Here is a 10,636-nt window from a genome sequence, read left to right as displayed (position 1 = left end):
CGGGCTCCGAGCCTCCCTACTGATCAGAGGTTCGAAGGCTGGCCCCCCGAGGGGTTCAACAGCCGCCTCAGATCGCGTGGGCCCTACACCCACTACTGGTCAGAGGTTCGAAGGCCGGCCCCCCGAAGGGTTCCACGGCCGCCTCAGGCTACTCGGGCTCCGCGCCCATTACTGATCAGGGGTTCGAAGGCTGGCCCCCGAAGGGTTCACAGCCGCCTCAGACGCCGAGCGAGGGATGACCAGGGGTACGTTCGATACATAACCAAGGCTCGGGCTGCGCTCCCGAGGTACCCGAGGACATTTCCGAGACCAGCGGGAGCGATCTTGTAACGGAATCCCATCAGAGGGAGGCATCGAGCCCTCGGACCCCGTCGCCAGGGGACTGGGTCCGGCAGATCACCCGCAGGTACTTTTGGGCGTGCCTCTGGGCCCCTAGCCGACCCCTAACGAACGGGGCACGGACGTCCACTCGGATTACCCGCTCGCAGCTCACCGGAGACACCATGTTCGGCGCCCATCGAGGGTAACATGGCGCTTTCCCCCCTCCTCCTTGCGGAAAGGCGACGCAGGGGCGTATATAAAAAAGCCGAGTCTATCCCTGATCGTCCTCTCGCCCTGTGCAGAGGCTCGGGGGCTGCTCTCGCAAGCCCGGCTCCGGCCAAACCGTTGACAGCGTCAACATACCAGCCCGAGAACTTGGGCCTCGACCGTACACCCGGGCTATGGCCAGTTCGCATGAGGGAACAACCAGGCCAGCCGAAGCATTGCGCAAGGCATTAAGACCTCGAAGGAGTGAAACCACTCCTCCGAGGCCTCGGGGGCTACACCCGGCGGGTGCGCTCGCGCGCACCCACCGGAACAAAATGCAACCGAGAAAGGCTGGTCCCCTTGCAAAAAACTGCGACGAAAGCCTCCAAGCGAGTGCTAACACTCCCGTCGAGGCTCGGGGGCTACTGTCGGGGACCATAATTAGGGGTACCCTCAAGACTCCTAATTCTCAGCTGGTAACCCCCATCAGCATAAAGCTGCAAAGGCCTGATGGGTGCGATTAAGTCAGGGATCAGTCCATTCGAGCGACTCGATCGTGCCTCGCCCGAGCCTAGCCTCGGACAAGGGCAGCCGACCCCGGAGGATTTCCGTCTCGCCCGAGGCCCCCCTCCAACGGCGGACACATCTCCGGCTCGCCCGAGGCCCTGCTTTCGTTAAGAAGCAACCCTGACTAAATCGCCGCACCGACTGACCGAATCGCAGGAGCATTTAACGCAAAGGTGGTCTAACACCTTTATCCTGACACACGCCCCCCGGCAGAGCCGAAGTGACCGCCGTCACTTCGCCGCTCCACTGACCGGCCTGGCAGAAGGACAGCGCCGCCTGCGCCACTCCGACTGCAGTGCCACTCGACAGAGTGAGACTGACGGGCAGTCAGGCCCTGCCAAAGGCACCATAGGAAGCTCCGCCCGACCCAGGGCTCGGACTCGGGCTAAGTCCCGGAAGACGGCGAACTCCGCTCCGCCCGACCCAGGGCTCGGACTCGGGCTAAGTCCCGGAAGACGGTGAACTCCGCTCCGCCCGACCCAGGGCTCGGACTCAGGCTAAGTCCCGGAAGACGGCGAACTCCGCTCCGCCCGACCCAGGGCTTGGACTCGGGCTAAGTCCCAGAAGACGGCGAACTCCGCTCCGCCCGACCCAGGGCTCGGACTCGGGCTAAGTCCCGGAAGACGACGAACTCCGCTCCGCCCGACCCCAGGGCTCGGACTCGGGCTTAGCCCCAGAAGACGACGAACTCCGCTTCGCCCGACCCTAGGGCTCGGACTCCGCCCTGGCCTCTACCGAACGACCTCCGCCTCGCCCGACCCAGGGGCTCGGACTCGGCCTCGGCCACGGAAGACAGACTCAACCTCGGCTTCGGAGGAGCCTCCACAACGCCCAACCTAGGGCGCAAGCCAGCCACGTCAACAGGAAGCGCCATCATCACCCTACCCCAAGCTGACTCGGGCCGCAGAGAACAAGACCGGCGTCCCATCTGGCTAGCTCCGCCAGATAGGCAATGATGGCGCCCCGCATGCTCTGTGACGACGGCGGCTCTCAGCTCTCTTACAGAAGCAGGAGGACGTCAGCAAGGACTTAACCGCTCCGACAGCTGTCCCTCCGCCAGGCTCCGTCGCTCCTCCGACGGCCACGACATCACACCAGCTGGGTGCCAAGATCTCTCCGGCTGCCACATCGGCATGTACTTAGGGCGCTAGCTCTCCCCCGCTAGACACGTAGCACTCTGCTACACCCCCATTGTACACCTAGATCCACTCCTTACGCCTATAAAAGGAAGGACCAGGGCCCTCTTAGAGAGGGTTGGCCGCGCGGGGACGAGGACGGGACAGGCGCTCTCTTGGGGCCGCTCGCTTCCCTCACCCACGTGGACGCTTGTAACCCCCTACTGCAAGCGCACCCGACCTGGGCGCGGGACGAACACGAAGGCCACGGGATTTCCACCTCTCTCACGCCCGTCTCCGGCCACCTCGCTTCCCCCCTTCGCGCTCACCCATGCGCTCGACCCATCTGGGCTGGGGCACGTAGCGACATTCACTCGTCGGCTTAGGGACCCCCCGGTCTCGAAACGCCGACACAAATAGTTCATGATTATAGCAAAGTGATTAATTAATGTACGCGGATCGCGCGCGTGACACACGTGAAACATCGCGAATGGACGGTGACGCACGCGGACCGCGCACACGAACGACCACAACAGACACGTGTGAACGGCACAAAGGCGTGCACGTGCAGGGGGGTAGACGGGGGTCGTCTACATGTAGACGAACGTCGTCTAAACTCTAACAACACCCAATTCACACGCGGATGCACAAGCACGACGACCGGTTCCGGGACTGGATTCGACGACCTGCGCAGGTTGCGCGATGGCGCTGAGGCTGCTGTTGCACACGCGACTTGGCGGACCGACTGACGGTGCGCGCCGGGGAGCTTGGCCACGGGGCCTTGCCGCTGCAACGGGCTCGACCAAGGCCGGCTATGGCGAGCACCGAGAAGGGCACGGAAGAGAGAGAGGGGTAGGCGATGGGCTTCCCCTCACAGCGATGAACCACAGAGGGAGTGCGAACTTCGGCGGCGTGGCTGCGCAGCGGCTCAACGGCGGCCTGGACTGGTTCGGTCGGGCTTCGGCCATGGCGAGCGAGCGCAGCGCCGAGCACGGCAAGAGGCGAGTAGGGTAAGGATGGAGAGAGGAAGGGGCGAGCTCACCATGAGTAAATGAAGGGCGGGCCCGGGGAAACTTCAGGCGAGCTCAGGACTTCACACCATGCGACGAACTCGACGAGGAAGAATCGCGGGCGCAACTTACTCCGGGCGGACGGCGAGGCTCGACGGCGTCATTTGGTGTGGCGAGGGCGCTGCGCATGGTTGTGAGAGAAGGCGAGAGGAGTGAGGAACCACACGGGGTGGCCGAGGGGTTAATTTCAACGACTTGGGCAAGATCGTGGCAGCGGTTTCCGATCCAGGCGCGTCCACGACACCGTGGAGCGCGTGGGGGCGGAACGCGGCTGGGGGCGCGCGACGCGGCATGGCGAAGCGCAGCGCCGAGGCTTGCGCGAGCACGCTGGGCGCGGCTGCGGCGTGGGCGAGTGCGCTGGCGGCTAGGAGAGGGTGCGGCGCGCTGGGCAGGTGCGCGCAGCGGCGACGCGCTAGGGTTGCGGGGGCGCTGGGCTCACGCGGTTGGGTTGCGGGAGTAGGCCGGGGTGGGCCGGGGGGAGGCGCGCGCTGAGCAGGTGTGACCGTGGCGGAGGCAAGCAAGGGGGAGGAGCTGGGCCGGGATACCTGGTAGCCCAGGAGGTGAGGGGGGTCTTGGGCCAGCGCGGGGCAGGCCGAGGGGAGGGGGAAAGAAGGTGAGTGGGCTGCGTGAAAGGCCGGCTAGGGGGCTGAGGGAGGTTTTCTTCTATTTATTTTCCTTCCTTTTATTCTTTTTGAAAACATGTTTTAGATTTGAATTCAAATTCAAGCATGCTTCCTAAGTTTGAATAAATGCACCATCACAAAGGAAAAATATGCCTCGACATGCTATGCAACAATCAAGGACCCCTTTGAGGATTCTATTTTTACTAGGCTTACACGTATATAAAACAAAATGACTAGATCTCCACTATTTAGAAAAAAAATAAGAAAAGAAGGAGAGTAAGAGGGTAACACCTGAATTTGGTGGATATCAGAAAAGAAATTTTATACCCCCAAATTCAGGGTGTTACACTGCCCCTGCCCACGGTCGCAGCCGCGAGCCGACCGACGCTTGCCGACGTGGGTACAGGCAAGTCAGACTTGCTCCTGGCTTTTCTTTGTGCGTGTCGCTGAGGAGGACACGATGGTGCCTGACACGCTTAGGTTATCTTGGCGATGACGAGTCCAGATCTGAGATATTGGACAACCAAAGCCTGTAGCGCGGTAGTAGTCGGCATATGCTACGGAGTTGGTGGTGGTGTTGTGTCGCCTCGACGGGTCTAGGGTTGGAAGGCACTCGCATTCTCTCGCCCTTTTCGGACTAACGCCTGGTGCAGGTGCCTCTCGGTTGGGAGCTGCTCTGGCTGGGCTTCTTTCTCCGCTTGTGTCGGGGACCATAATTAGGGGTACCCCCAAGACTCCTAATCTCAGCTGGTAACCCCATCAGCACAAAGCTGCAAAGGCCTGCTGGGTGCGATTAAGTCAAGGCTCGGTCCACTCAAGGGACACGATCTCGCCTCACCCGAGCCCAGCCTCGGGCAAAGGGCAGCAGACCCTGGAGGATTCACGTCTCGCCCGAGGGCCCCCTCAAGCAACGGACACACCTTCGGCTCGCCCGAGGCCCAGTCTTCGCCAAGAAGCAACCTTGGCCAGATCGCCACACCGACCGACCGCACCGCAGAAGCATTTAATGCAAGGATGGCCTGACACCTTATCCTGACGCGCCCCCTCCAGTCGACAGAGCCGAAGTGACCGCAGTCACTTTGCCGCTCCACTGACTGGCCTGACGAGAGGACAGCGCCGCCTGTGCCACTCCGACTGTTGTGCCACTCGACAGAGTGAGGCTGACAGCAGCGAAGTCCGGCTTCGGGCGCCATAGGAAGCTCCGCCTTGCCCGACCCTAGGGCTCGGCCCCCGTCTCGGCCTCGGACGACGAACTCCGCCTCGCCCGACCCTAGGGCTCGGACTCGGCCTCGACTCCGGAAGACGACGAACTCCGCCTGGCCCGACCCCAGGGCTCGGACTCGGCCTCGGCTCCGAAAGACGACAAACTCTGCCTCGCCTGACCCCAGGGCTTGGACTCGGCCTCGGCTCCGGAAGACGATGAACTCCGCCTCGCCCGACCCTAGGGCTCGGACTCGGCCACGACTCCAGAAGACGACGAACTCCGCCTCGCCCGACCCCAGGGCCCGGACTCAGCCCTGGCCTCAGCCGACGGTCTCCGCCTCGCCCGACCCGGGGCTCGGACTCGACCTCGACCTTGGAAGACAGACTCGACCTCGACCTCGGAGGAGCCTCCGCCTCGCCCGACCCAGGGCTCGGACCGACCACGTCATAGGGGGGGCCATCATTACCCTACCCCTAGCTAGCTCAGGCTACGGGGAACAAGACCGACGTCCCATCTGGCTCGCCCCGGTAAACAAGTAATGATGGCGCCCCGCGTGCTCCATGACGACGGCGGCTCTCAGTCCCTTACGGAAGCAAGGAGACGTCAGCAAGGACTTGACAGCCCCGACAGCTGTCCTTCCGCCAGGCTCCAGCGCTCCTCCGACGGCCACGACATCTCATGAACAGGGTGCCAAAACCCTCCGGCTGCCACGACGGCATGTACTTAGGGCGCTAGCTCCTCTCTGCTAGACACATTAGCACACTGCTACATCTCCTATTGTACACCTGGGCCCTCTCCTTACGCCTATAAAAGGAAGGTCCAGGGCACTTGTACGAGAGGTTGGCCGCGCGAGAGAACGGGACGGCGCGCATAAGCCTCTCGCTCTCTCCCACGCGGACGCTTGTAACCCCCTACTGCAAGCGCACCTGACCTGGGCGCGGGACAAACACGAAGGCTGTGGGTTTCCCCTTTACGCCTGTCTCCCTCGGGTTTCCCCCCTTCGCGCTCCGTCTCGCACCGACCCATCTGGGCTGGGGCACGCGGCGACAATTTACTCGTCGGTCCAGGGACCCCCCCGGGGTCGAAACGCCGACAGTTGGCGCGCCAGGTAGGGGCCTGCTACGTGTTGACGAACAGTTTCCCGTCAAGCTCCAGATGGGTAGTCTCCTGCAACCTTTCCAGCCCGGGACGGTGCTCCGTTTCGGGAGTCTTGAGTTCATGTCCCTCGACGGCAGCTACGACATGATACTCCTTCCCCCGCCGCGCGACAGCGACAATGGCGGCCGACAACCCGCCCGCCGGCGGTGGAATCGACGACGTCTTCCCCATGTGGCGGAAGAGCAACATTCGGGTTTGTCCCGTCGCCTCCCCCGCCGACGGAGGAGGAGGCGGGGCGACCAAGGCCAAGCAGGAGGCGGCACCTCGTCGGCTGTCGAGCGAGTCGACGGCGCCGGGGCCCCAACGGGGGACACGTCGGGCATCGACCTCGCGTCTGAGGCGAAGATGAGCGCTGTTTCCCCGCAACACGCCAACTCCAAGCGGACGGACGACGCCAGCACGCTCGCGAAGGACTTGTTGGGCGTCACCCTCGTACCTGAGACGACGGTGCAGTCTGCCCCTGACGTGACTTCGTTACCGCCCGTCGACCAAGAGGTACCGACCGATTCCCATATCGTGCCTTTTGGATTTAGCCTCGACCCACCAAGCGACTTCGCTTCGGTGGACGCTTTCATAGAGGCGTGTCCAAACCCTCCGGGGTACGGTATGCGGTCACCCTGGGACCGGCTGACAGCCGTCTCGACCTACGGACCCTCGAGTTCTGAGGAAGATGACGAGCCCGACTTTTGTTGGGATTTCTCCGGACTTGGTAACCCCAGTGCCATGCGGGACTTCATGACCGCATGCGACTACTGCCTTTCCAATTGTTCCGACGGTAGCCGCAGCTTCGGCGACGAGGACTGCGGCCCAAGTCGTGAATGTTTCCACGTCGATCTAGGGGTCCCGGCGAAGGCAACCATCTTGGTATACCGGAAAATGGTGATCCCCCTAAGCCTGCGCCTCGCGTTGACATCCTTCGGGAGCTAGCTGTGGTCCCAGTCCCTGCGGGGGGTCAGGACTCACAGCTCGAGCAAATCCGCGAGATGCAGGCCAGGCTCGACGAGGGAGCAGGAACACTTGAGCCGTTCCGCCGGGACATCGGGCAGGAATGGGCGGACCAACCTCTAGCTGGAGAAGCGCGTCATCTACCCTAGGGCATCCAGCACCGCATCGCCGACGATGTCAGGGCAAGGCCGCCACCGGCTTCCAGTGGGGTCGGCCAGAACCTGGCTACGGCGGCAATACTTCTCTGTGCGATGCCGGAACCATCAACCACCGAGGGGCGGCGTATCCAGGGAGAGCTCAAGAATCTCCTGGAGGATGCCGCGGTCTGACGGGCCGAAAGCTCTGCCTCCCAAAGGTAGGGTACCCCTCGGAGCATCACGCCGCGACTTCCCGATTCATGCGTGAAGCCTCGGTCCACACCGGGCGCACGCGCAACACAGCGCCTGCGGCCCCGGGTCGCCTCGGCAACGAGCACCATCACTGCAACCGTCGAGCCCACCTCAACGAGAAGGTGTGCCGAGGCTACCACCCCAGGCGTGGGGGACGCTACGACAGCGGGGAGGACCAGAGTCCCTCGCCCGAACCACCCGGTCCGCAGGCTTTCAGCCAGGCCATACGACGGGCGTCGTTCCCGACCCGGTTCCGAACCCCGACTACTATCACAAAGTACTCGGGGGAGACGAGGCTGGAACTGTGGCTCGTGGACTACCGGCTGGTCTGCCACCTGGGTGGAACGGATGATGACAACCTCATCATCCGCAACCTCCCCCTGTTCCTCTCCGACACCGCTCGAGCCTGGCTGGAGCATTTGCCTCCGGGGCAGATCCCCAACTGGGGCGACCTGGTCCAAGCCTTCGCCGACAACTTCTAGGGCACGTACGTGCGCCCTGGGAACTCCTGGGATCTCCGAAGCTGCCGCCAGCAGCCGGGAGAGTCTCTCCGGGACTACATCCGGCGATTCTCGAAGCAGCGCACTGAGCTGCCCAACGTCACCGACTCGAATGTCATCGGCGCGTTCCTCGCCGGCACCACCTGCCGCGACCTGGTGAGCAAGCTGGGTCGCAAGACCCCCACCAGGGCGAGCGAGCTGATGGACATCGCCACCAAGTTCGCCTCTGGCCAGGAGGCGGTTGAGGCCATCTTCCGGAAGGACAAGCAGCCCCAGGGCCGCCCGCCGGAAGATGTCCCCGAGGCGCCTACTCAGCGCGGCACCAAGAAGAAGGGCAAGAAGAAGTCGCAAGCGAAACGCGATGCCGCCGACGCGGACCTTGTCGCCGCCGCTGAGTACAAGAACCCTCGGAAACCTCCCGGAGGCGCCAATCTCTTCGACAAGATGCTCAAGGAGCCGTGCCCCTATCATCAGGGGCCCATCAAGCACACCCTTGAGGAGTGTGCCATGCTTCGACGCCACTTTCACAAGGTCGGGCCACCTGCGGAAGGTGGCAGGGCCCACAACAACGACAAGAGGGAGGATCACAAGGCAGAGGAGTTCCCCGAGGTCCACGACTGCTTCATGATCTACGGTGGGCAAGTGGCGAACGCCTCGGCTCGGCACCGCAAACAAGAGCGTCAGGAGGTCTGCTCGGTGAAGGTGGCGGCGCCAGTCTACCTAGACTAGTCCGACAAGCCCATCACCTTCGACCAGGGCGACCACCCCGACCGCGTGCCGAGCCCGGGGAAATACCCGCTCGTTGTCGACCCCGTCATCGGCAACGTCAGGCTCACCAAGGTCCTCATGGACGGAAGAAGCAGCCTCAACATCATCTACGCAGAAACCCTCAGGCTCTTGTGGATCGATCTGTCCTCGGTCCGACCAGGCGCGGCGCCTTTTCATGGGATCATTCCCGGGAAGCGCGTACAGCCCCTCGGACAACTCGATCTGCCCGTCTGCTTCGGGACTCCCTCCAACTTCAGAAGGGAAACCCTCACGTTCGAAGTGGTCGGGTTCCGAGGAACCTACCACGCAGTGCTGGGGAGGCCATGCTACGCCAAGTTCATGGCCGTCCCCAACTACACCTACCTCAAGCTCAAGATGTCGGGCCCCAACGGGGTCATCACCGTCGGCCCCACGTACCGACATGCGTACGAATGCGACATGGAGTGCGTGGAGTACGCCGAGGCCCTCGCCGAATCCGAGGCCCTCATCGCCGACCTGGAGAGCCTCTCCAAGGAGGCACCAGACTTGAAGCGCCATGTCGGCAACTTCGAGCCAGCGGAGACGGTTAAGTCTGTCCCTCTCGACCCCAGCAACGACGCCTCCAAGCAGATCCGGATCGGCTCCGAGCTCGACCCCAAATAGGAAGCAGTGCTCGTCGAATTTCTCCGCGCAAACGCCGACGTTTTCGCGTGGAGTCCCTCGGACATGCCCGGCATACCGAGGGATGTCGCCGAGCACTCGCTGGATATCCGAGCTAGAGCCCGACCCGTGAAGCAGCCTCTGCGCCGATTCGACGAAGAAAAGTGTCGGGGACCATAATTAGGGGTACCCTCAAGGCTCCTAATTCTCAGCTGGTAACCCCCATCAGCATAAAGCTGCAAAGGCCTGATGGGTGCGATTAAGTCAGGGATCGGTCCATACGAGGGACTCGATCATGCCTCGCCCGAGCCTAGCCTCGGACAAGGGCAGCCGACCCCGGAGGATCTCCGTCTCGCCCGAGGCCCCCCTCCAGCGGCGAATGTGTTCCCGGCTCGCCCGAGGCCCTGTCTTCGCTAAGAAGCAACCCTGACCAAATCGCCGCACCGACCGACCAAGTCGCAGGAGCATTTAATGCAAAGGTGGCCTGACACCTTTATCCTGACACGCGCCCCCCAGAGCCGAAGTGACCACCGTCACTTCGCCGCTCCACTGACCGGCCTGACAGAAAGACAGCGTCGCCTGCGCCGCTCCGACTGCGGTGCCACTCGACAGAGTGAGGCTGACAGGCAGTCAGGCCCGGTCGAAGGCACCATAGGAAGCTCCGCTTCGCCCGACCCAGGGCTCGGACTCGGGCTAAGCCCCGGAAGACGGCGAACTCCGCTCCACCCGACCCAGGGCTCGGACTCGGGCTAAGTCTCGGAAGACGGCGAACTCCACTCCGCCCGACCCAGGGCTCGGACTCGGGCTAAGTCCCGGAAGACGGCGAACTCCGCCCGAAAAAGGGCTCGGACTCGGGCTAAGTCCCGGAAGACAGCGAACTCCGCCCGACACAGGGCTCGGACTCGGGCTAAGTCCCGGAAGACGGCGAACTCCACCCGACCTAGGGCTCGGACTCGGGCTAAGTCCCAGAAGACGACGAACTCTGCACCGCCCGACCCAGGGCTCGGACTTGGGCTCAGCCCCAGAAGACGACAAACTCCGCACCGCCCGACCCAGGGCTTGGACTCGGGCTAGGCCCCAGAAGACGACGAACTCCGCACCGCCCGACCCAGGGCTCGGACTCGGGCTAG

This window comes from Zea mays, chromosome 3, assembly GCF_902167145.1.
Source record: "Zea mays cultivar B73 chromosome 3, Zm-B73-REFERENCE-NAM-5.0, whole genome shotgun sequence".
Classification (NCBI taxonomy): domain Eukaryota; kingdom Viridiplantae; phylum Streptophyta; class Magnoliopsida; order Poales; family Poaceae; genus Zea; species Zea mays.
This window is presented reverse-complemented; position numbering follows the sequence as displayed.